The 26,920-nt window shown below is 46.3% G+C and overlaps 1 protein-coding gene across 13 annotated transcripts in view; it reads right to left on the bottom strand.

Moving 5' to 3' along the window:
- CAMTA1 (calmodulin binding transcription activator 1) overlaps nt 1–26,920 on the bottom strand; it is a 2,328,268-nt gene that overhangs the window by 113,285 nt on the left and 2,188,063 nt on the right. Inside the window, exon 1 of one of the 13 annotated variants that reach the window (XM_063943392.1) lies at nt 6,436–6,744. The exons of the other annotated variants lie outside the window; for them this stretch is intronic. The gene's annotated coding sequence lies outside the window, so the exon portion shown is untranslated. Of the gene's footprint in view, nt 1–6,435; nt 6,745–26,920 lie in introns of those variants that run through there. 13 annotated transcript variants of the gene reach the window in all.

Raw genomic sequence — 26,920 nt, forward strand, 5'->3', positions numbered from 1 at the left:
AATTTGAACCTTTTTATGTAAGTGTTCAATGATTTCAGATTTAAAATCGGTCTCACCGAGCCGTCCGGCTTCGGTAACACAAACAGCGTGGAATAATACCCCTTTCCCTGTTGTAGGAGGGGTACCTTGATTATCACCTGCTGGGAATACAGCTTGTGAATAGCCTCCAATACTGCCTCCCTGTCGGAGGGAGACGTTGGTAGAGCAGACTTCAGGAACCGGCGAGGGGGAGACGTCTCGAATTCCAATTTGTACCCCTGTGATACTACCTGCAGGATCCAGGGGTCCACTTGCGAGTGAGCCCACTGCGCGTTGAAATTTTTGAGACGGGCCCCCACCGTGCCTGAGTCCGCTTGTAAAGCCCCAGCGTCATGCTGAAGACTTGGCAGAAGCGGGGGAGGGCTTCTGATCCTGGGAAGAGGCTGCCTGCTGCAGTCTTTTTCCCCTTCCTCTGCCCCGGGGCAGAAATGAGTGGCCTTTTGCCCGCTTGCCCTTATGAGGACGAAAGGACTGAGTTTGAAAAGACGGTGTCTTTTTCTGCTGAGAGGTGACCTGGGGTAAAAAGGTGGATTTCCCAGCCGTCGCCGTGGCCACCAGGTCTGACAGACCGACCCCAAATAACTCCTCCCCTTTATACGGCAAAACTTCCATATGCCGTTTGGAATCCGCATCACCTGACCACTGTCGTGTCCATAAACTTCTTCTGGCAGAAATGGACAACGCACTTACTCTTGATGCCAGGGTGCAAATATCCCTCTGTGCATCTCGCATATATAGTAATGCATCCTTTAAATGCTCTATAGTCAATAATATACTGTCCCTATCCAGGGTATCAATATTTTCAGTCAGGGAATCCGACCAAGCCACTCCAGCGCTGCACATCCAGGCTGAGGCGATTGCTGGTCGTAGTATAACACCAGTATGTGTGTATATACCTTTTAGGATATTTTCCAGCTTTCTATCAGCTGGTTCCTTGAGGGCGGCCGTATCAGGAGACGGTAACGCCACTTGTTTTGATAAGCGTGTGAGCGCCTTATCTACCCTAGGGGGTGTTTCCCAACGCGCCCTAACCTCTGGCGGGAAAGGGTATAATGCCAATAATTTATTAGAAATCAGCAGTTTTTTATCGGGGGAAACCCACGCTTTGTCACACACCTCATTTAATTCATCTGATTCAGGAAAAACTATGGGTAGTTTTTTCACACCCCACATAATACCCCTTTTTGTGGTACTTGTAGTATCAGAAATGTTCAAAGCCTCCTTCATTGCCGTGATCATGTAACGTGTGGCCCTACTGGACATTACGTTTGTCTCGTCACCGTCGACACTGGAGTCAGTATCCGTGTCTGGGTCTGTGTCGACCATCTGAGGTAACGGGCGCTTTAGAGCCCCTGACGGTGTTTGAGACGCCTGGACAGGCACTAACTGATTTGCCGGCTGTCTCATGTCGTCAACAGTTTTTTGCAAAGTGCTGACACTGTCACGTAATTCCTTCCATACTACCATCCAGTCAGGTGTCGACTCCCTAGGGGGTGACATCACTATTACAGGCAATTGCTCCGCCTCCACATAATTTTCCTCCTCATACATGTCGACACAATCGTATCGACACACAGCACACACACAGGGAATGCTCTGATAGAGGACAGGACCCCACGAGCCCTTTGGGGAGACAGAGGGAGAGTTTGCCAGCACACACCAGAGCGCTATATATATGCAGGGATAACCTTATATAAGTGTTTCTCCCTTCTATAGCTGCTGTATATGTATTTTCTGCCAATTAGTGCCCCCCCTCTCTTGTTTTACCCTGATTCTGTAGCAGGACTGCAGGGGAGAGTCAGGGAGCCGTCCTTCCAGCGGAGCTGTGAGGGAAAATGGCGCTTGTGTGCTGAGGAGATAGGCTCCGCCCCCTTTTCGGCGGCCTTTTCTCCCGCTTTTTTTTTTAGGAAAACTGGCAGGGGTTAAATGCATCCATATAGCCCAGGAGCTATATGTGATGCATTTCTTTAGCCATATAAGGTTTAAAACATGTTTTATTGCGTCTCAGGGCGCTCCCCCCCAGCGCCCTGCACCCTCAGTGACCGGAGTGTGAAGTGTGCTGAGAGCAATGGCGCACAGCTGCAGTGCTGTGCGCTACCTTATTGAAGACAGGAACGTCTTCTGCCGCCGATTTTTCCGGACCTCTTCGCTCTTCTGGCTCTGTAAGGGGGCCGGCGGCGCGGCTCCGGGACCCATCCAGGCTGAACCTGTGATCGTCCCTCTGGAGCTAATGTCCAGTAGCCAAGAAGCCCAATCCACTCTGCATGCAGGTGAGTTCGCTTCTTCTCCCCTTAGTCCCACGATGCAGTGAGCCTGTTGCCAGCAGGTCTCACTGAAAATAAAAAAACCTATTTAAAACTTTTACTCTAAGCAGCTCTGGAGAGCTACCTAGCATGCACCCTTCTCGGCCGGGCACAAAAATCTAACTGAGGCTTGGAGGAGGGTCATAGGGGGAGGAGCCAGTGCACACCAGCTAGTCAGAAAGCTTTTACTTTTGTGCCCAGTCTCCTGCGGAGCCGCTATTCCCCATGGTCCTTACGGAGTTCCCAGCATCCACTAGGACGTCAGAGAAATGACAGTTAGGAGCCTGATTGGTTGGTAGTTTATCTCTCTCCACTTTATCACTTTCCAAGGCTTACCACATCTGTCCCATAAACTTGTACCCTGAGACTCCATCCTATTGTCATAGGGGTATATTCAATTAAAGTCGGATCCATTCCGACATGTATTTGTCGGAATGGATCCGACAACCCCTATTCAATCCCATCTAAAATTCGACTTTTTCAAGTCGAATTTTAGATGGGACCCAGAGGAGGAGAGGGGGGCAAGCCGCGGGGGACAGCCGGCGGCAGCCAGAGGAGATCAGCGCTACGATCAGCGCTGCAGCAGGATGTTTCTCACCCGCCGACCTCACGGCAGCTTCCACCAGGCTCCAGCAGCGTGCTGGAGCCGGGTGGAAGCTGCCGTGAGGTCGGGCGGGTGAGTGACATCCAGCTGCAGCGCTGATCGTAGCGCTGATCTCCTGTATGACCACCACCTGTCCCCCCGTCTCCCTGCGCCCCCCCCCCCCCCCCTCGCCTCCTCCGGGTCCACCTCATTCCGACATCATTTTTTGATGTCGGATTGAGATAGTCGAAAAGGGGGCCAAAACTTGTCGGATTTGGCCCCGTTTTCGACATCAACATGTGGATCGGCAGCTATTCCGCCGATCCACGTGCTTTTCGACAAGTCGAATGCCTCGACTTGTCGAAAAGCTCTGAATAGGTCGAATCGGGATTCGACCTCAAAAAGTCGAAAACTGCTGTCTTTTCGACAGACGGCAGTTTTCGACTGCAATTGAATATACCCCTAAATCTCCTAAGGAGAACTTAGCCGCAGAGGACACAGTTAACAAACCAGGAACGTGTCAGTGATGTAAAAATACAAATCTAAAGCATTGGAAAATGTTTGATTTTAAATTCCATCTCAGAAGCCAGAAAGTGCGCAACATATCAATTACCCAACACATATGTCCTTCCAAAGCCTTTATATCTAGCCTAGCTTTCATCTACTCCGAGCAGCTGTCCACAACCACGCAACACAGATGACCGAACATATTTGTCCACAAGAAAATGCATTCTACTGCTGCCCGCTGACAATACACTGGCTCTGGGTGCTAGAACTTGTATAAATGCTGGGGGGTTTTAAACATACTTTCTAAAATGACTAAATGATATGCCCAGTTACAGTATGGTAAATACTGTATGTTCTGGTTTCTTTGTAACCTAATATCCAGTAACCTCCAGGATATACGATGGCTGGCAAATGAATGCCAGCAAAGATTACCCATTCAATGTCAGCCATCCAAGGGCTTATAACAGCAGCAGCCACAGTCCAGACCTGGCCTCCAGATCTCAGATCTGTTCTGCTGGCTCCTGATGTTCATCTGAAAGTCTACAACGTTCCTGTTAATGTTCTCACAGTGAAACTTTATTCATTCTTAATGACACCACGTCCCAATTAGCTGCTCATTCTATTTTATGCTAGTCATTTGCTGTGTATTTGTATGTGCCTGACTTGCTAATCACACGTGGAGCACTGTTAATATAAGCACACTGTTATGTGTTATGCTTGAAATCAGATCACTTTTACTTGATACAATAATAAAATATTTTCGGTACAGCAGCACACAATATTTCCTGATATTCTCTGTGCTGCTGGGGGACCCTGCTCCTTCCACTATATAACTCGCAGTCTCATCATCTGGATCAGAGGATGTATTAATGACAAATGATAATGCTACTAGTAAAACAGACCACTCTCATCTCCCCCACGCTGCGTCTGTAGCTGTCAGCAGGGAAAGGGAAGTCTCCTGTATCCACTGAGAATGCGCAGGTCTGTCACAGGACATTGCATTGTGGATACAGATAGCTTCCGCTGGCCACACACATGATGGGTACACCTGTGTCAGGCCAGTTCCCCCATACAGCAAAAAGCCAATAATGACTCACAATATAGTGGTCGATTTACCTGGCATGCTGGTCATTATGAGATATCCTGTATCGTCGTGTGTGCAGCACCCTTCCAACAGTGATTACTGGTCACAGTGAAGGTAAAGTAATGCATGGAGTGCCAATGGGCCAGCTGTCATCCAACTGGGCCACCCACGCTGGATGGTCTAATAAGGGGCCTAATTCAGATCTGATCGTAGATGTGCGAAAAAACGCACATCTACCATCAAAATATCCTACATGAGGGGGGACGCCCAGCACAGGGCTAGTCCGCCCCGCATGCCGGTCCCCCCCGCGCGCGTGCATGTGAAAGAATCGCACGTCAGCGATGCTTTCACACCTGCCAAGTGGCTCCCTGCTACCCATCATGTTTTTGGTCGCAGCGGCTGCGTGTGATGTAATGCAGCTGCTGCGGCCCGCCCCACAAATGGTCCGGACACGCCTGTGTTGTCCGGACCTCCCCCAAAAAAACGCCGTTGCAACGGCGCTGACACGACCCACGACCGCCTCAAGTGGCAGACAGGCAGAGGCGATCGCACAAGTGAGATACCTTTGCATCTCACTGTATGCGCACACGCAGTGCGGCTGCTGCGCGTGCGCACAACTCACCGGGGTTACGTTTGCGACCGCTGTTGTAGCAGCGTCCAGGTCTGAATTATGCCCAAAAAAACAATGAGCTTCCTCAGCATTCCCTGTACTATTTATCCTAGGCGTCATACTGTGAGCCCGATTCAGAGGTGTATGTACTGCCAATGTTGGGCACAGAGGAGCGATTATTTGCTACTGCGCATGAGCCTAATAACCCTTTCAGACCGCCACCTATGAACATGGGTTATTGGCACATGAGCGCGCATAACCCGTGTTCATGTGCGGTCTGAAAGGTGCAAAGGTTGAAATATTTCAACCCTGGTCACGAGAAAGTTTGAACTCGTGTTAAACCCGGCTCACTGTGCGGTGTGAATGGGAGCCGGGTCGATGCGACCTATTTCCCGTTCACTGTGTGAACCGCCGCATCACCGTTGATGTCACCAATCCGGCAATATGCCTGGTTGCTGACAGCGTCAGCGGGGAGCCTGAGGCAGGTTGCACACTGGGAGCTACCGTGTCAGGCTCCCGTGTGCGACCCGCCTCAGGCGTTCTGAAAGGGGCATAAGTCACACCATGCATGCATCCCAATTATGTCCGAGTTGCAGTTGTAATTTCAGGCACACGCAGTCAGAAGTGTGTTGAAAATGTGACAGTGGGCATCTCAGTCCTTGTCCATTCGGACGCACGGGTGTACACCAGGGAAGGGCTTTGTATTGGTAATGGTATCTGCATAAAGTCGCAGATGGGTGACCGCCAACAGTGGCGCCGAGAGAGGGGGTAGAGGGTACAAATTACCTGGGCCCAGGTCTGATGGAGGGGCCCAGTAGGGGCCCAGGTCCCCATTCCCCCCCCTTACCTGGATGCTGCAGCTGCAGCTTTTCTTCTCAGCCCAGCACACACTGCTGTGTGCTGGGCTGCAGTGTGGTCATGGAGGCTCTTAAAATACATTTTTTTCTGTATTTTTTTTCTAAGGGTGCATGGCCATGCCTCCTGTGATTAGGCCACACCCCCTGAAAAGGGGCATGCTCTTCAGAGTGGGTGCTTCTCATGTGCTAGACACCCCATCCCCCTTCCCCCCAAAGAGGTGTGACCATGCCCTCAGCAGCCCTGACCGCCAATAGACGCTGCTACGGGCACGTCTGCCTCCACCTCCGAATCAGCCCTTGTATAACAAACTATTTTTAAATCCTTTTATAATAATACAATCAAAGTGTATTATCTTAAACCCGTAAAGGTGAATAACTAGCATAAATATTAGTTACAGGGAAATGCTATAAGTATATCTGTAGCGCTCCCGGATAATACTGCTCCATCTTACCCCGCTGCTATGGGACTCCGCTTCCACAAACATCTCTCAGTTACATCGTCTCTTGTTCAGATGTTTAGCTATGTTTACTTATTTTCTAATATGTTTTCCTCCAATGTCTACTCTGTGTGTCACCATCGTTGTCTGTATTATTTATGTATTTTCTGCAATTTCCTCTCCTATTCTCCCATCATTCCTGTTTCATCTTCTTTCTCCGGTCTGTTTAATTTTGCAGCCAAAAATCTGTTGCCTGGACTGGCAGTATCTCAGTAGTAGAAAATACTTTTCTTGTAGGATGCTATATTTACCTAAAAGTGATAAGATAGGACTAGCTGATGTGCCCGGTTTCAACCAAGCAAAGGTTAGTGGGGGGCTGCAAATAACTGTCACAGTTTCCAAACCACCCAGCAGATCACATGTTCCAGGTCACCCAGCAGGTGCACAGGCAACTGCCACATTTTCCAGAGCACAATGGTGATGCATTGTAAATGGCAACAGACTTTTTGCCACATAACTCCGAAACCAAACCATATTATTCTGTAGATCTACAGACCAAGACTTTTAATTTGGTATATGGTGTGCCCTGCCCAGTCAATGGCATCATAGAAGTATGTCGCTCATAAAAGTCGTCCTTCTATAGATAGAAAATTAGAAATTAGTATTTTTTTTAGCTAATTGATTCAGAGATGTATGCAAATGCCATTATAGGTGCAATTAAGGCTGGGTACACATCAGATGATATGTCATCCAATCCCGCGGATTAGAGCGACATATCGTACACACCATCTGATGCATACCCATGATTGCGCACTCCAGCCCGCCAACATCGAGGTCGTCCCATCAGCTGTTCTGCATGTCAGATGGGACGACATGGCAGCTGACAGTATGCAGCTGAATGCGGCTAATGGGGGTGATTCAGACCTGATCGTAGATGTGCTAAATTTAGCACATCTGCGATCAGCTTCCCTGACATGCGGGGGGACGCCCAGCACAGGGCTAGTCCGCCCCGCATGTCAGGGCCGACTCTCCCGCACAAGTACAAAAGCATCGCACAGTGGCTATGTTTTTGTACTGGAAGAGGAGCTGCGCTGGCTGGGAGCTACTCATCGCAGCCCGGGTCACAGCGGCTGCGTGGCATCACGCAGCTACTGCGGTCTGCCCCCCAAAGGGTCTGGGCACGCCTGCGTTGCCCATACCGCGCCGCTGGCCCATCCCCTCCCGCCCAGCGACCGCCTCTGCCTGTCAATCAGGCAGAGGCGATCACTGGGCTAAGACAGCCGTCGACTGTCTGGCATACGCTGGCGCACTGCGGTGCTGGCGCATGCACCGTTCAGAACTGATTGCTGCTGTGCGAACACGCACAGCAACGATCAGGTCTGAATTAGCCCCAATGAATGTTATATCACACAGTCGTGCGCTATACCGTTCTCTAAGTACAGGCGACCAATGTATTTTTACATAGGTCATCCCGTGGAACACGATCCCCATCCCACCAATGTGTGCCCAGCCCTAGCGTGCAGCGGCTGTACGAAAATGTTTAAATGCAAATACCTGGCCACATGCAGGAGTAACATAGTAACAGTGCTGTCTCTGGAACTGAAACTGACAAACTTGATCTTATTTTCTATCTGGTATATCCCAGCCAGGACCAATTAAGAAGAGATGACAGGACAAAACTTGTTTGTCGTTCATAGTCGTCGTCGTCTCCCCACCTCCCCGTCATGATGAATATCGATAAAAGCTAAGTATGAGTGACAGCAAAACAGCTGAAGGACACTTTGTTTTGCCACCCCTTCATACTTTATTAAGAATTTCACAGCAGTCAGTAATTGACGCATCAGAAAGCAAAGTTAATTGAAGGTCAAGCCTCGGCGATGTTTCAAAGGCTTCTTTTAATTATTAAAATTCTGAACTTCCTTTTTTCTCTAATAACGACAGAGCCAATCTCAGCAGGCACAGTGACCTGCGTTTGGTAATTTTGTTTTGTCACCGGGTCTTGGCTGAGAGTGGCGCTCACTGGGGTTTGATGGGCAGGCAATACAGGGCGGAATTCAGAGACGTCCCTATGTTCATCCTATACTCAGCATAGGCATGGCGGTACATTTCTGGCGCTCTTTTCACACCCTGCAGGGAATAGGAAGAGGACACCTGGCGAGAGAAGCCTTAATTAGCAGGTTGCTTTTTTTAAGGCCACATCGAACCTATATTTTGCTGGAGTGCCAGACAATTAATTCTCTTCTGAAAAACAAATTACGGCCGATCTGACTTTTGAATGGAAATTCGTGGCAGACACTGCTATTAAAAGGAAATACTTGATTTAAATCTGCGATGAACTGGGGTTTCTCCAGGGACAGGTGAGTATGGATAGTTTTCCATTTGGCTCAATTATGGTCGCTTATGTTCAGGAAAGGTACAGAAAGTCAGGACAGGTAATTTAATTATACCCGATGGACTCAAAGCAAGATTCAAAATTCTGCCTATCCAATTTGTAATGGATTAGCATTAACATAAACCCTGAGTCATATTCAAAGATAAGCGGTTGAAGAATCCATTGGAGACTTCCCAATGCTCCGAACAGGCCAATGTGGAAACAAGAGAAGCAGAACTAAGTACTAAATGCTTTACCTATAAATACACACAAACACTTAAACCCTTTTGCTGTGGCTTTGTACTTGTACATACTCGAGAATTATTATAAAAGCGCTGTCTGCTTTCCACTTTAATTCAATGCTGTACACAGTACATGCCCATCTACCATCTATACATATAGTAAAACTGTAAGGGTTGTGTCTGTACATAGCAATTTTTTTTTTTTTTAGAAATGTACTTCTAAAGACTGTTTATAGAAACGGAAGAAAAAAAAAATCAGAATTTTTTTCTGTCTGTCGTTCCGGCAACACGCAAAAGCTTCTGGATGAATTTGGATTTAATTTTCACTATTGTATAGCTTAGTGACCTAGAAGGAAACTGAGGTACAGTATGTATGATCTCAATCTGACATCAGGGAGAGAAGCAATAAAGGAAAAACCAGATTCTTGACACTCGGTGCCTGCAGTGTGCAGTGTACATATATTGCACACCCCGAAAAATGCTCAGGGCTGCAAGCGTAGCTCTGAGGACCAGCTGCTTCTCCCAGGGGCAGCTTTATGTGGCTTGCTCACAAGTTAGTAGTCCCAAGCATCTTTTTGTGCTAATCCTTGAAGGAAAACCTACAAATACTGTTTACAAAGAAATTTTGTGATCATTGTAAAAAATAAATTATACATCACAATATTAGATGGCACTACTGTTTTGTAAAATTAGTTCTGCTGAGCAATAACAGACATCCATGCGATAGAAGCCGCAAGCAAATGCTAGTTTCTTATAAAAAAGACGACTATTGCTTTATCCATGTGCCTTCGTCCTGTTCTTTTCAGCCAGGAATGTATATCATCAGTCGAGGTTATTTACTTTTACTCCCTGGGTACAATTTTATCCAATGCAAAGAGTGCAACAGGGTTGTTTCCTATTCTAGACTAATTAGAAAATGCAGCTTGGATGAAAAGCACAGAACATCGCAATAAAGATAAAGTGGGGCAATAAGAAATTAATATTATCGAGTCTAAAACCCGATAATTGATACATATGCCCCTATGTGCTCCTGCCAGAAATATCTATCCATAGTCGGATTAAAGGAATAACAACTGATTTTCTGTTGACCTCTATTTTAAACAGGGACCATATGAGGCACAGGAGGCAAACTCACAGGGCAGGTGTATGTGCTGGTAGTGGCAACATTAGCGCTCCCAACTCCATAGTACAGTATATTGTCATGATTGAACTACAACAGCACAAGAAACAGCCAATTGTGTCACAGAGGAATCCTATAACCACCTGATAGGTCACATCATGGACTAAAACAAACAATATAAAGCAAAATCTGTCATGTGTGTTTACCGCACTAGTCAACCTTCCTAGAGTTGTTTTCTTCTTGAGGTGTGCCCACCCTCTAATCGTGCACTTCATTTGCTACTAGTCATCATCATCATTACGCACTTGAACCAGACTTTACTGTAAGATACACCTTACATCCGGTATATTTACACTTCTGACTATCTCTGAAAGTTTGCATTTGCGTCGACAGTCTCTCACTAAACCTAGCTAAAACCCCATTAATGCCCCTTTACGCCTCTTCAGTCGCAAATGATCAGAAAGCGTATAATCGGCAAGAGCCAAGCTGGTGCACGCGTATCTGAAAACGCAAACGGTATATTGAAATGTGAAAATTCACATTGCAGGTTTTAGTGGTTGTTTAATTATCTTTGTACACACGGGAAGTTAGTTGTGCCCTTGTACATTTGAACAGTGATTAGAGCACAAACTGTTGTTTCAAGGTACATGGAAAAGACCGTTACCTACTAAACGATTCTGTTTTATGTGACCATACAAACCTTGGTTTCCTTGAGTCACGAGTGGTGAAATACAATGAAATGTGACCAAAGAGATCATAGTTTATACGTGTCGCCTGGAACAACTATATTGCTGTAAATATGGGCACATGGATTGATTATTAACAATTAAGCAATCTCTCTTTTTTTGCAAATTTGATGCTGTGATCTTCATAGGAACAATGAAGTATGGCCCATTAAAGAAAAGGAGAATCCAGAATTACTGGTTTATTTGATACGGAAAATGTGCATTAAACAGCTTTGAAAATATCAGAATACATTTTCTGTTAAATTACAAACTGCTTCCAAAGAAAACATATTGATTAAACATTTGTTGCCGAGACTCCTTTGACAATATGTGAAGACACGCACATGTCACAAAATAACTACTGACACAGTGATACTTGCTCTGACACCGGAGGCTGTCCGCTAACTGATGTGCTGCCTGGTACAGACCTCTGTGGACATAAGGGGAAAAAAGATCCTTCAGTTTCTTTGAATGACATTCCACATATTTGCAAAACCATATTGGAGGTGATTCTTTATTTTTCAGTTTTGCAAAATCAATGGAATTGTTGATGTTGGATGCAAATTGCACGGGATTGCTCCATATCTTCAAATTCACATTTCTTCCCAAGTCTAATGTGAAATATATTGTCAGTGAAATGTTTGTAGAAACAGATCTTTAAGCCACATGCAGATCTCTCATAGCTCTCCATATATATGTCTTCATATATGGGGGCCAAATTTGACCCCATTGCCGTTCCCACCAGTGGCATACAGCAGTCACAAAGATATTTAAAGTGATTGGATTGTAGCACCATCCTAATTAGTTGAATCATAAGCTCAGTAGGTAATCCTTGACACAGACCTGTCGGCAAAGCCTCTCTAACCACCTCTGCGCCATCGTCATGGGGGCAAATATCCACAGTAGCAACAAAAGCAATAACTGCTTTTAATGTGTTCAATAAATCAGATGACTCCATTATATATACCCCATGGATGATATCATATGTGCATATATTTATATTAACCTAATTTACAGTTGTTGGGGTGGGGGGCATGTTCTAGATTTCTGTAAAATAATACAGCAAAAAGTCCTTGCATGAAAAACAGGTGGCTATTGTGTAACTAGATTTGCTCTGCTGCAAATTTTTGCACAAGAGCAAAAAAAAATTAACCAAATGCTAACTCAGCTCCATAGAATTTATTGGCGTTTACTGTCTATTAGTTCCAAATTGCCTACAATAATAAAAGAGCTGCCAGCAGTCTCCACAAACCATTAAACTACTCTGAGTGGGATTTGGCAATGACAAATGGAATTAACGCTTAAATAGCAAGTAAGCATAAGAGGCCAGCACAGTGGGTAAGTGTATTTGGTACAAGATATGGAGCTCTGACTATCAGACGTGACATTAGATTGTGGTGCTTTTCACACCATGACAAGGTAAACAGGCTGTAAAATCAGTGCAGTCTTGGCTAACATTTTGATTGGCTCAAACCACATTACAATCCGGTCACACCACTATTGAATCCAATATACCATGCCTATTTAGACGGCCCCATGCCTTTTCCAGTTGCCCTTTTATTTGGATGCCGCTTGTAATGTCTGTCCCATGGTCATGGAAATTTGGATATTCAACTAAAACTAGAGCAGATCTTGTCCTTTGGACCAGTGGCCAAACTACCAGATATGTACTGAAATAGGATTATGTAATTCTGTTGGTCAAAAGGGGATCGGGGGGGTTGTTGTGATTTTTAGAAATTGGTATAACTAAAAAGGATCTGACATTGTTTGGAAGATCAGGATTGTGGCCTAGTTGGCTGGACTAATATTCAGTATAGCATGTAGCCAAGTTTATACCCTTCTCCTTAAATGAACAAAACCATTTTATCAGCCCATATAGTTATGGCCCATGGCACCAGGTAGTGCTCCCGCTCCGCACCTTGGTCTATGTGTCATTCTACCATCCTGATTTTTGCCACAGAGGGCGCAGTGTCAGTGCTGCCAGAATGTGATTGGAGGGAAGACACACACAAAAGGTTGTTTTAAAAAAAAAAATAACTAAACAGTCCTCTCTTCCCACTGTCAGCAGATGAGGAACAATGTTCATTTGAACTCCCTGCACATGACACATCCAGTGCAGTTCCTCTTTCCTACCTGGGTGTTGCTCTTTGTTCTGCTGCTTCTAGCACACTCTGGTCTGTATATCAGCACCGAGATGCACACCAGAGTGTGCTAGAAACACCAAAGCAGAGAACGACAACCCACACAGGAAAGAGGAACTGCATGGGTTGTGACAGACGCAGGGTGCTAGAATGAACACTAGAGGAAAATAGTGTACATATATAAATTATATATCCAGCAGTTGGTGCTAACTACGGTAATGGAGGGGGGGGGGGGGGGGGTATAAGACTGCATGGGGTCATATGGTAAATATTTCATTTCTGTGCTGCCACTAATGTGAAATATTTAAAACACAAAAGACCCTGGTGCAAAATAAACCATTTAAATGTGCAATAAATAATGTCAAGGCGGTACACGACCCCAGTCAAGGTTCAAAAAGTACTGTATTTTGGTAGAATCTACTGTGGAGATCCAGGAAGGATCCCGGCAGTTGGATTCCCGGTACAGCTCCTTTATATTACTGTACATTATGTTTCTGTTTATTAACAATCACAGGAACTTCCATATGATTTACTCTGAAACAGACCAATCTTTAGGTCAAATTATAATTAATGTATCACAATTTCATAAACGTCAGCTGAAATATTGGCGTGGCCTTATCCTATTCAGCACCAATACAACTGTACAACATTTTTCATGTTGAATCATGTTTCTGTTTATTGCATTGGAACCGGCTAACCACGATTCATGCCAGGACATTCATCCACTGGCAGTTGTTCTTTTAGGCTCAGAATTAAACCCATAGATTACAACTAGCCAGACACACAACTTTTGGTGTCTTTTTTTCAGGCCGACACTCTGAAAACCGCTATTGCTTTGAATGAATATACATCACTAAAAGGCTGTTATTTTATATGCAACACATACAGCTGCTATTAAGTCTTTTTTAGTTTTATTTTGTGCAATAAACAAGTGTGGAGACGTTAAGCATGTAACGTGACCCGCTCCAAAGTGGTTGTCTGCATTGCGCCCATTGACATCACACTGTCTCTTCAGTTTACTATACTGACTACAAGAGGATTGAATTTCTCCCTACACAGTGCCGATATGTAACTGTTTCTGATGAAGCACTTAGGTCTGGAAAAAATACTGCTTTAATCAGTCCCTATACAATTTCATATTGCAGGCTAAACAACGCTGTCTAGACTTTACAAGCTCAGGTTGCAGGAGAGAGGGAGCAGCAGCGCACAGTGCAGGAGGGAGGGGGGGATTAAAGCGGAGAGTTTAGTCATTTCAGTTACGGGTTTGCAGAGTATACATTAGGCAGGTGGGGACATAGACACCGACTTCCATAAACTCCATCTGTTCCAAAGGCATTCTAAGAAAACCAGCACAAATACATAGAAGGGAAGCAGAGGCAATTTGTTCTTCAAGGGAACCATTGCTGGAAAATCTTGAAAATTGATGTTACAATTGTAAATAGCGACCACTACCGACACCCCAGTTTATATTTAGGGGATAATAAATAAAACTCACTAAAGAAAATAAATAATTTCAAAAGGCTTGAGCTGCAGGATCAGTTTTTAATGTGAACACAGGTATTTTGTCTGTATTCGAGAGATGGTCATTCTGTACCTGCAGGGGCACCAATGGGGGGAGGGGAAGGTGGTGGGGTAGGGCAAAAAGGTCACATCTGCCGAAAGGGCCAAGTCTACCAAAGAGAAAGAACACAGTATTTATAGATGGGGCATGATATTCTCAATGTGGTGTGGCCAGGAGCCCTTCGACCACATCTGATGGCCTGTAAAGTAATCCAGTTGGTTTATTGGGGCAGATATATTAAGCCTGGAGAAGTGATAAAGCAGTGATAAGGGCAAAGTGACGGGAGCTGACTGGCTGGTGTGTTATCACCTTGCACTTATCACTGCTTTATCACTTCTCCAGGCTTAATACATCTGCACCATTATTAGCCATGCCGACCGGTTCTTTGGTGCTAATGTCAATGGGATAGGACTGACGGCAGGCAGGCGGAACGCCAAAACACAAACAAAAAGGATCATACTACAATACAAGGCAGTTTGTGATGGAAGCATACCTCCCCAACATCCACGGTCTCGACAGTAGGACAGGGCATGTGGAAACGGCAAAATGGGGGCGTGGGGGTTAATTTTTTGGGGGTTATAAATCCAATTTTTTATGATGATACCTGCCTCTATGCAGTGTGTCAGTGCAACACCTTTCTACCCCCAACCTCCCCCCTCCAGCAGAACAGGATGAAGGTCCTTATCACAGGACTGCAAGACAGATCTCCAAGATTGGGACTATCACGCTCTCAGAAACCTGAACATAATGATACAAATTAGCCTCCAGAACAAAAACGTTTTAGCACTACACTTAAATTGCACAAAGCAATATTTAACAATTAGTGAGCCTAATGAACTCATTTAGTCAAAATAAGCAGCTGATGGGTATTAGTGTAACCAGCTGATGTGTATTAGTGTGTCTCAACCCATTATACAAAACAACTGTACGGATTTGGATTGATGACGATGGTGATATATAGTATTCTAATGTGCTCTCTTTTTTAGCTCATTCATTTCAGTGACAAATGCTCCCTATGCTTTTTGACTAGGTGGTAATAACAATAATAATAAAAATAGTAATAATAATAATAATATGTTGTTCCTAATAATCTCCAGTGCCGGTGCTCACCTAGGGGGTAATTTCGAGTTGATCGCTCGCTAGCTGTTTTTTGCAGCCGTATAAACGCTATGCCGCCGCCCTCTGGGAGTGTATTTTAGCTTAGCAGAAGTGCGAACGAAAGGAGCACAGAGCGGCTACAAAAAAAAATTGTGCAGTTTCAGAGTAGCTCCAGACCTATTCCTAGTTTGCGATCACTTCAGACTGTTAATTTCCTGATTTGACGTCACAAACACGCCTTGCGTTCGGCCAGCCACGCCTGCATTTTTTCGAACACTCCCTGAAAATGGTCAGTTGACACCCAGAAACGCCCACTTCATGTCAATCACTCTGCGACCAGCAGTGCGACTGAAAAGCTTCGCTAGACCTTGTGTAAAACTACATCGGCCGTTGTGAAAGTACGTCGCGCGTGCGCACTGCGCCGCATACGCATGCGCAGAAGTGCCTTTTTTTTGCTTTATCAAAGCGCAGCGAACATTTTTAGCTAGCGATCAACTCGGAATGACCCCCCTAGTGCAGGGTGCTGTCGACTCAGGCATCTACAAAAATTCCAGCCATTCATTTACATTATCTCATGTATAGTCTGTGCTCATATTAGAAATCTACACATGGGGGTCATTCCGAGTTGTTCGCTCGCTAGCTGCTTTTAGCAGCATTGCACACGCTAAGCCGCCGCCCTCTGGGAGTGTATCTTAGCTTAGCAGAATTGCGAACGAAAGATTAGCAGAATTGCGAATAGAAATTTCTTAGCAGTTTCTGAGTAGCTCCAGATCTACTCACAAATAGCGATCAGTTCAATCAGTTTCGTTCCTGGTTTGACATCACACACACGCCCAGCGTTCGGCCAGCCACTCCCCCGTTTCTCCAGACACTCCCGCGTTTTTCCCTGAAACGCCTGCGTTTTTACGCACACTCCCAGAAAACGGCCAGTTTCCGCCCAGAAACACCCACTTCCTGTCAATCACACTCCGATCACTTCAACGATGAAAAATCTTCGTTCAGACGTGAGTAAATCTACTAAGTTTTGTGGTAAAATACTAACCGCATGCGCACTGCGAACCACGCGCATGCGCATTTTTGCCTTAATTGCTCCGTTGCGAAAATCGGCAACGAGCGAACAATTCGGAATGACCCCCATGGTTTTACACATTTTGTCATTCAAATGAACTTGTACCACATATAAAACATAGAAATATAGAATTTGACGGCAGATAAGAACCACCTTGTCTGCACGGGGAGAATATACAAACTCCACACAGTTAGGACCATGGTGGGATTCAGACCTCAGTGCAGCGAGGCAATAATGCTAACCATTACACCGTCCGTACTGCCATGACAAAAATACACAATATTATCACAATGGTTAGAAATAAAGGAATGACAGAGTTTAAGGAACTGATTTTACGCAAACCTGCAGTTTAATGACATTTAAGGCAGTAAGGAGCTAAGAATATCCAATTTACTTCTGTAACAAGTGCTTTGGATGCATGGTCCTACACCACAACACACAGTGATTTGGTTATACATTACACCATAGACAAAGCAGACATGATCTGTAACTGATTACTGTTTCCGCAAGCAATCAAAAATAGATTACCTCTTCAGAGTAATTTAATTAAGAACCATGCGCCCAGCTCTGCATTACAATTTCCCCATTAACACTGCCACATGGAAGGAATTAATCTACTTTTCATTCTTAACTCTTTAAAAGCTAATGTCTAGGGATCTATCACATTCATGTTTTATGCCATGGGTAGACAAGTAGCTCTTCAGTCGTCATGGGGCTACAACTGGACTACAACTCCCAGCATGCTCACCAGCCTTTGCGTTCACTATGGCTGGAGACCAATAGGTTACTTAAGTCAGTCTTACACCACTACTCCATGGTATAAAGCAGGGGTGGGGAACCTCCGGGCCGCGGGCCGTATAAGGCTGGCGGTGGCGTCTCAGCTGTCAGGTCAGGGAGGAGAGCGCAGCTACTATGTCAGGCGGCAGCGGTGGGTAGGGTCTCAAACCAGCTGCCGGTTCGTGAGCCAATCAGAGCTCGCGGACCGGCAGCCAATCAGGAGCCGCCGCTGCCGGTCCGCAAGCTCTGATTGGCTCACGAACTGGCGGCTGGTTTGAGGTCCTACATGCCGCTGCCGTCCGACATAGCTGCCCTCTCCTCCCTGCCTGGTCCCTGACATGACACACGCCGCCGGACTGATCACTAAGGGGCAGGAGAGGCTCACGTTGGGCTCTGCCCCCCGTGACACACAGCAGCAGCGGTGAGCAGCACAGTGAGGAGAAGGGGGGGGGGGGCAATGTGTATCTCTGGCACTGTGGGGCATTTCTGTATCTGACACCATGGGGCAATGTGTATCTGGCTCTGTGGGGCAATGTGTATCTGGCTCTGTGGGGCATTTGTGTATCTGGCACTGTGGGGCACTGTGTATCTGGCACTGTGGGGCAATGTGTATCTAGCGCTGTGGGGCACTTGTGTATCTGGCACTGTGGGGCATTTGTGTATCTGGCACTGTGGGGCATTTGTGTATCTGGCACTGTGGGGCATTTGTGTATCTGGCACTGTGGGGCCATTTGTGTATCTGGCACTGTGGGGGCATTTGTGTATCTGGCACTGTGGGGGCATTTGTGTATCTGGCACTGTGGGGGCATTTGTGTATCTGGCACTGTGGGGGCATTTGTGTATCTGGCACTGTGGGGGCATTTGTGTATCTGGCACTGTGGGGGCATATGTGAATCTGGCACTGTGGGGACATTTGTGTATCTGGCACTGCACTATTGGGGGCATATGTGTATCACGTCCCATTTTAATTGGCCACACCCATACCATTAAGGGGCATAACTACTGGGGGGCAGGGTAATTTTTAAGTTGATAATTTTTATATAGCCCCTGAAGGATTTTATAAATATACAAATGGCCCATGGTGGAAAAAAAAGTTCCCCCTTGTATAAAGGATTAAGAGTCTGATTCTGAGTAAGACGTGTCTGCGTCTTATTCTGATTCCGCTGCCGATTGTCCAAATACTGGGCCTAACACAGGTGTGGTTGGAGAGTGCATTGCTGCGGCTTACTTGGCTCTGATATGGTAATGCAGCAGGAGGGTCTGATATAAATAGACACTTCCTACTGGCATTACTAGTACGCAGAATCGGATCACCTGCAAAACCATCGGCTGGCTGTGTGACCCTTAGGGTCATGCAAGCCGGCTGCAGCAGTTCCTACAAAGAAGCCTCGGCACTCCCCCAAAATAGTGGCGATACAGCTCCGTTTTGGGAAACGGAGGCTGTCACCAGCCCCTCCCCGCCTCCAAACGGCTGCAGATTGTTAATCTAGTGACTTCTGCAGCCATAGTGCATCTAATGAGGCAGGACCCGTATCGGTGCATACACAAACTACCGAACATATGCATGCATTTCAGATCCGATGTAATATTGATTAGGCCCACTCAGACACCAACTTGCAGAGTCTTCATTTGTGCAAATACATCTCAGTAAGTCTTCAGACGCACAATCGGACGCAACAGTGAAACTTGCACCCGCCCGATGGCAGGTGCAGTTTCTCCTCCTGAACATGTGAGTGGCTGTGCATTTTTAGACGCTGCCACTGTCAGCAACACATCCGCACCCGGCCCGGGTCTGCCTCGCCATTATATTACCTCCCAGAAACCCCCCCAAAAAAATCCACACTCCCTGCGTCCAAATTCGTTCTGCGTCTCAGTGTAGTAACAATTGGGAGGCCTGCGTAGTGCAACTCAGACGCATGCGTTGTGCCTGAAACATCGGCCAACTGCATGAATATTGGCGCTGGCCGTGAGATCTAAATGATGTCAGGAGCAGGAGAATGTTGTGAACAGTTTGTAAAGGGATTTGGGTAATTCCTACATGTAATGTATTGTAATCGTCCTTTATAAAGCATAAGTATATTAAGAAGCGCTGTATATTTAAGGGTCCATGATACAAATAAAAGCTGAAGATGGCACTGACTGCCCAAAAGAGCTTACACTCTAAGAAGTATGAGGGACACAATACATAAGGAATAGCAGTTTTAGCCAGAGGTGGGTAAATGTGTACAGCTACTGTTGCGCAGTAACATTATCAGCCGCCAAATAACAAAGCACCAATCAGGGACTGGCATGTTGTCTATCCACCGTCTTGTAGTGTGGTATGAGGAGAGATATGAGAGATGAACCAGTCGTTGTAGAAGACCATCACCATGTATAGTACCTGAACCTCCTTAATCATCTGGTTTTGAGAAGGCTTCCACTATTATTTCACTATTGTACTTGTGTGCCCGCAGAGCCAGCTATTGTCCTCCATGTTTTGCGGAAACTGTGCCGCAGGTGCTGCTAATAAGGAAGCCAGATATGGTGGCAGCAATGGAGATTGGAGACCCTGGGTCCGGCAATAGCACTGAGATAGTTCCTGTAGACCTTCAAAACAACGCTGTCCATGGCTTGTTGACTGTGGTTGTGGTATAACAGATCGACAATGTTATGGTTGGCAGTCAGATCTTTTCCGGGTGTCCATAAGGTAGCCGCCCTGTTGACAAAAATGCCCATTTCATGGATCGAGAAATCTGACAAGGCACGGAGAATGTGCAGCACATGAACAGCCGGCAAACATTCCCTGGAGGTGTCTGATATATAGATAGATAGATAGATAGATAAAATATTATTTTAGACATGGCTCTCCAAGTTCCAGGCAATGTGGGTAATAGTTCCCATAGCTGTACCAGCTATTTCATATAACTCATTGCTCGCTCTGGTTTCGTGCAGGGGCTCTGCTGTAGATGGTAGTGCACAGCAGCAGAGAGGTCACACAAGTCCAATGTAACTGCTGCAACTGGCCTCATCTACTTTTATTAAACAGAAAAGTAAAATAAAACAACAAAATAAACACCTTGCCTGTCCAGCACTACCTAAGCATACGGCACTCCTCACTGACACTACAAAACTATAAGTAGTTTCACCAAGTATAACTCACTTGTATCCAGTAGAGATGAGCGCCTGAAATTTTTCGGGTTTTGTGTTTTGGTTTTGGGTTCGGTTCCGCGGCCGTGTTTTGGGTTCGAACGCGTTTTGGCAAAACCTCACCGAATTTTTTTTGTCGGATTCGGGTGTGTTTTGGATTCGGGTGTTTTTTTCCAAAAACACTAAAAAACAGCTTAAATCATAGAATTTGGGGGTCATTTTGATCCCAAAGTATTATTAACCTCAAAAACCATAATTTACACTCATTTTCAGTCTATTCTGAATACCTCACACCTCACAATATTATTTTTAGTCCTAAAATTTGCACCGAGGTCGCTGTGTGAGTAAGATAAGCGACCCTAGTGGCCGACACAAACACCGGGCCCATCTAGGAGTGGCACTGCAGTGTCACGCAGGATGTCCCTTCCAAAAAACCCTCCCCAAACAGCACATGACGCAAAGAAAAAAAGAGGCGCAATGAGGTAGCTGTGTGAGTAAGATTAGCGACCCTAGTGGCCGACACAAACACCGGGCCCATCTAGGAGTGGCACTGCAGTGTCACGCAGGATGGCCCTTCCAAAAAACCCTCCCCAAACAGCACATGACGCAAAGAAAAAAAGAGGCGCAATGAGGTAGCTGTGTGAGTAAGATTAGCGACCCTAGTGGCCGACACAAACACCGGGCCCATCTAGGAGTGGCACTGCAGTGTCACGCAGGATGTCCCTTCCAAAAAACCCTCCCCAAACAGCACATGACGCAAAGAAAAAAAGAGGCGCAATGAGGTAGCTGACTGTGTGAGTAAGATTAGCGACCCTAGTGGCCGTCACAAACACCGGGCCCATCTAGGAGTGGCACTGCAGTGTCACGCAGGATGTCCCTTCCAAAAAAACCCTCCCCAATCAGCACATGATGCAAAGAAAAAGAAAAGAAAAAAGAGGTGCAAGATGGAATTGTCCTTGGGCCCTCCCACCCACCCTTATGTTGTATAAACAAAACAGGACATGCACACTTTAACCAACCCATCATTTCAGTGACAGGGTCTGCCACACGACTGTGACTGATATGACGGGTTGGTTTGGACCCCCCCCAAAAAAGAAGCAATTAATCTCTCCTTGCACAAACTGGCTCTACAGAGGCAAGATGTCCACCTCATCTTCACCCTCCGATATATCACCGTGTACATCCCCCTCCTCACAGATTATCAATTCGTCCCCACTGGAATCCACCATCTCAGCTCCCTGTGTACTTTGTGGAGGCAATTGCTGCTGGTCAATGTCTCCGCGGAGGAATTGATTATAATTCATTTTAATGAACATCATCTTCTCCACATTTTCTGGATGTAACCTCGTACGCCGATTGCTGACAAGGTGAGCGGCGGCACTAAACACTCTTTCGGAGTACACACTTGTGGGAGGGCAACTTAGGTAGAATAAAGCCAGTTTGTGCAAGGGCCTCCAAATTGCCTCTTTTTCCTGCCAGTATAAGTACGGACTGTGTGACGTGCCTACTTGGATGCGGTCACTCATATAATCCTCCACCATTCTATCAATGTTGAGAGAATCATATGCAGTGACAGTAGACGACATGTCCGTAATCGTTGTCAGGTCCTTCAGTCCGGACCAGATGTCAGCATCAGCAGTCGCTCCAGACTGCCCTGCATCACCGCCAGCGGGTGGGCTCGGAATTCTGAGCCTTTTCCTCGCACCCCCAGTTGCGGGAGAATGTGAAGGAGGAGATGTTGACAGGTCGCGTTCCGCTTGACTTGACAATTTTGTCACCAGCAGGTCTTTCAACCCCAGCAGACCTGTGTCTGCCGGAAAGAGAGATCCAAGGTAGGCTTTAAATCTAGGATCGAGCACGGTGGCCAAAATGTAGTGCTCTGATTTCAACAGATTGACCACCCGTGAATCCTTGTTAAGCGAATTAAGGGCTGCATCCACAAGTCCCACATGCCTAGCGGAATCGCTCCCTTTTAGCTCCTTCTTCAATGCCTCCAGCTTCTTCTGCAAAAGCCTGATGAGGGGAATGACCTGACTCAGGCTGGCAGTGTCTGAACTGACTTCACGTGTGGCAAGTTCAAAGGGCATCAGAACCTTGCACAACGTTGAAATCATTCTCCACTGCACTTGAGACAGGTGCATTCCATCTCCTATATCGTGCTCAATTGTATAGGCTTGAATGGCCTTTTGCTGCTCCTCCAACCTCTGAAGCATATAGAGGGTTGAATTCCACCTCGTTACCACTTCTTGCTTCAGATGATGGCAGGGCAGGTTCAGTAGTTTTTGGTGGTGCTCCAGTCTTCTGTACGTGGTGCCTGTACGCCGAAAGTGTCCCGCAATTTTTCTGGCCACCGACAGCATCTCTTGCACGCCCCTGTCGTTTTTTAAAAAATTCTGCACCACCAAATTCAAGGTATGTGCAAAACATGGGACGTGCTGGAATTTGCCCATATTTAATGCACACACAATATTGCTGGCGTTGTCCGATGCCACAAATCCACAGGAGAGTCCAATTGGGGTAAGCCATTCCGCGATGATCTTCCTCAGTTGCCGTAAGAGGTTTTCAGCTGTGTGCGTATTCTGGAAAGCGGTGATACAAAGCGTAGCCTGCCTAGGAAAGAGTTGGCGTTTGCGAGATGCTGCTACTGGTGCCGCCGCTGCTGTTCTTGCGGCGGGAGTCCATACATCTACCCAGTGGGCTGTCACAGTCATATAGTCCTGACCCTGCCCTGCTCCACTTGTCCACATGTCCGTGGTTAAGTGGACATTGGGTACAACTGCATTTTTTAGGAGACTGGTGAGTCTTTTTCTGACGTCCGTGTACATTCTCGGTATCGCCTGCCTAGAGAAGTGGAACCTAGATGGTATTTGGTAACGGGGGCACACTGCCTCAATAAATTGTCTAGTTCCCTGTGAACTAACGGCGGATACCGGACGCACGTCTAACACCAACATAGTTGTCAAGGACTCAGTTATCCGCTTTGCAGTAGGATGACTGCTGTGATATTTCATCTTCCTCGCAAAGGACTGTTGAACAGTCAATTGCTTACTGGAAGTAGTACAAGTGGGCTTACGACTTCCCCTCTGGGATGACCATCGACTCCCAGCGGCAACAACAGCAGCGCCAGCAGCAGTAGGCGTTACACGCAAGGATGCATCGGAGGAATCCCAGGCAGGAGAGGACTCGTCAGACTTGCCAGTGACATGGCCTGCAGGACTATTGGCATTCCTGGGGAAGGAGGAAATTGACACTGAGGGAGTTGGTGGGGTGGTTTGCGTGAGCTTGGTTACAAGAGGAAGGGATTTACTGGTCAGTGGACTGCTTCCGCTGTCACCCAAAGTTTTTGAACTTGTCACTGACTTATTATGAATGCGCTGCAGGTGACGTATAAGGGAGGATGTTCCGAGGTGGTTAACGTCCTTACCCCTACTTATTACAGCTTGACAAAGGGAACACACGGCTTGACACCTGTTGTCCGCATTTCTGGTGAAATACCTCCACACCGAAGAGCTGATTTTTTTGGTATTTTCACCTGGCATGTCAACGGCCATATTCCTCCCACGGACAACAGGTGTCTCCCCGGGTGCCTGACTTAAACAAACCACCTCACCATCAGAATCCTCCTGGTCAATTTCCTCCCCAGCGCCAGCAACACCCATATCCTCCTCATCCTGGTGTACTTCAACACTGACATCTTCAATCTGACTATCAGGAACTGGACTGCGGGTGCTCCTTCCAGCACTTGCAGGGGGCGTGCAAATGGTGGAAGGCGCATGCTCTTCACGTCCAGTGTTGGGAAGGTCAGGCATCGCAACCGACACAATTGGACTCTCCTTGTGGATTTGGGATTTCAAAGAACGCACAGTTCTTTGCGGTGCTTTTGCCAGCTTGAGTCTTTTCAGTTTTCTAGCGAGAGGCTGAGTGCTTCCATCCTCATGTGAAGCTGAACCACTAGCCATGAACATAGGCCAGGGCCTCAGCCGTTCCTTGCCACTCCGTGTGGTAAATGGCATATTGGCAAGTTTACGCTTCTCCTCCGACAATTTTATTTTAGGTTTTGGAGTCCTTTTTTTACTGATATTTGGTGTTTTGGTTTTGACATGCTCTGTACTATGCCATTGGGCATCGGCCTTGGCAGACGACGTTGCTGGCATTTCATCGTCTCGGCCATGACTAGTGGCAGCAGCTTCAGCACGAGGTGGAAGTGGATCTTGATCTTTCCCTAATTTTGGAACCTCAACATTTTTGTTCTCCATATTTTAATAGGCACAACTAAAAGGCACCTCAGGTAAACAATGGAGATGGATGGATTGGATACTAGTATACAATTATGGACGGGCTGCCGAGTGCCGACACAGAGGTAGCCACAGCCGTGAACTACCGCACTGTACTGTGTCTGCTGCTAATATATAGACTGGTTGATAAAGAGATAGTATACTCGTAACTAGTATGTATGTATAAAGAAAGAAAAAAAAACCACGGTTAGGTGGTATATACAATTATGGACGGGCTGCCGAGTGCCGACACAGAGGTAGCCACAGCCGTGAACTACCGCACTGTACTGTGTCTGCTGCTAATATATAGACTGGTTGATAAAGAGATAGTATACTCGTAACTAGTATGTATGTATAAAGAAAGAAAAAAAAACCACGGTTAGGTGGTATATACAATTATGGACGGGCTCCCGAGTGCCGACACAGAGGTAGCCACAGCCGTGAACTACCGCACTGTACTGTGTCTGCTGCTAATATATAGACTGGTTGATAAAGAGATAGTATACTCGTAACTAGTATGTATGTATAAAGAAAGAAAAAAAAACCACGGTTAGGTCACTGGTATATACAATTATGGACGGGCTGCCGAGTGCCGACACAGAGGTAGCCACAGCCGTGAACTACCGCACTGTACTGTGTCTGCTGCTAATATATAGACTGGTTGATAAAGAGATAGTATACTCGTAACTAGTATGTATGTATAAAGAAAGAAAAAAAAACCACGGTTAGGTGGTATATACAATTATGGACGGGCTGCCGAGTGCCGACACAGAGGTAGCCACAGCCGTGAACTACCGCACTGTACTGTGTCTGCTGCTAATATATAGACTGGTTGATAAAGAGATAGTATACTCGTAACTAGTATGTATGTATAAAGAAAGAAAAAAAAACCACGGTTAGGTGGTATATACAATTATGGACGGGCTGCCGAGTGCCGACACAGAGGTAGCCACAGCCGTGAACTACCGCACTGTACTGTGTCTGCTGCTAATATATAGACTGGTTGATAAAGAGATAGTATACTCGTAACTAGTATGTATGTATAAAGAAAGAAAAAAAAACCACGGTTAGGTCACTGGTATATACAATTATGGACGGGCTGCCGAGTGCCGACACAGAGGTAGCCACAGCCGTGAACTACCGCACTGTACTGTGTCTGCTGCTAATATAGACTGGTTGATAAAGAGATAGTATACTACTAATATTATATACTGGTGGTCAGGTCACTGGTCACTAGTCACACTGGCAGTGGCACTCCTGCAGCAAAAGTGTGCACTGTTTAATTTTAATATAATATTATGTACTCCTGGCTCCTGCTATAACCTATAACTGGCACTGCAGTAGTGCTCCCCAGTCTCCCCCACAATTATAAGCTGTGTGAGCTGAGCAGTCAGACAGATATATAATATATATAGATGATGCAGCACACTGGCCTGAGCCTGAGCAGTGCACACAGATATGGTATGTGACTGAGTCACTGTGTGCTGTGTATCGCTTTTTTCAGGCAGAGAACGGATTATAAATAAAAGTGGTGGTCACTGGTCACTATCAGCAAAACTCTGCACTGTACACTACTGAGTACTCCTAATGCTCCCCAAAATTAGTAAATCAAGTGTCTAAACGGAGAGGACGCCAGCCACGTCCTCTCCCTATCAATCTCAATGCACGTGTGAAAATGGCGGCGACGCGCGGCTCCTTATATAGAATCCGAGTCTCGCGATAGAATCCGAGCCTCGCGAGAATCCGACAGCGTCATGATGACGTTCGGGCGCGCTCGGGTTAACCGAGCAAGGCGGGAAGATCCGAGTCGCTCGGACCCGTGAAAAAAAACATGAAGTTCTGGCGGGTTCGGATTCAGAGAAACCGAACCCGCTCATCTCTAGTATCCAGTAGCAGTTTTTATCTCACAAAGACTTTTCTCTCACAAGTCCCTTTTCCCCAGGCAGTGTGAGAGACATAACGATCAGGCTAGCAGCCTTTTAACACCTCATACAGG

The sequence above is a fragment of the Pseudophryne corroboree genome, chromosome 10, assembly GCF_028390025.1.
Source record: "Pseudophryne corroboree isolate aPseCor3 chromosome 10, aPseCor3.hap2, whole genome shotgun sequence".
Classification (NCBI taxonomy): Eukaryota; Metazoa; Chordata; class Amphibia; order Anura; family Myobatrachidae; genus Pseudophryne; species Pseudophryne corroboree.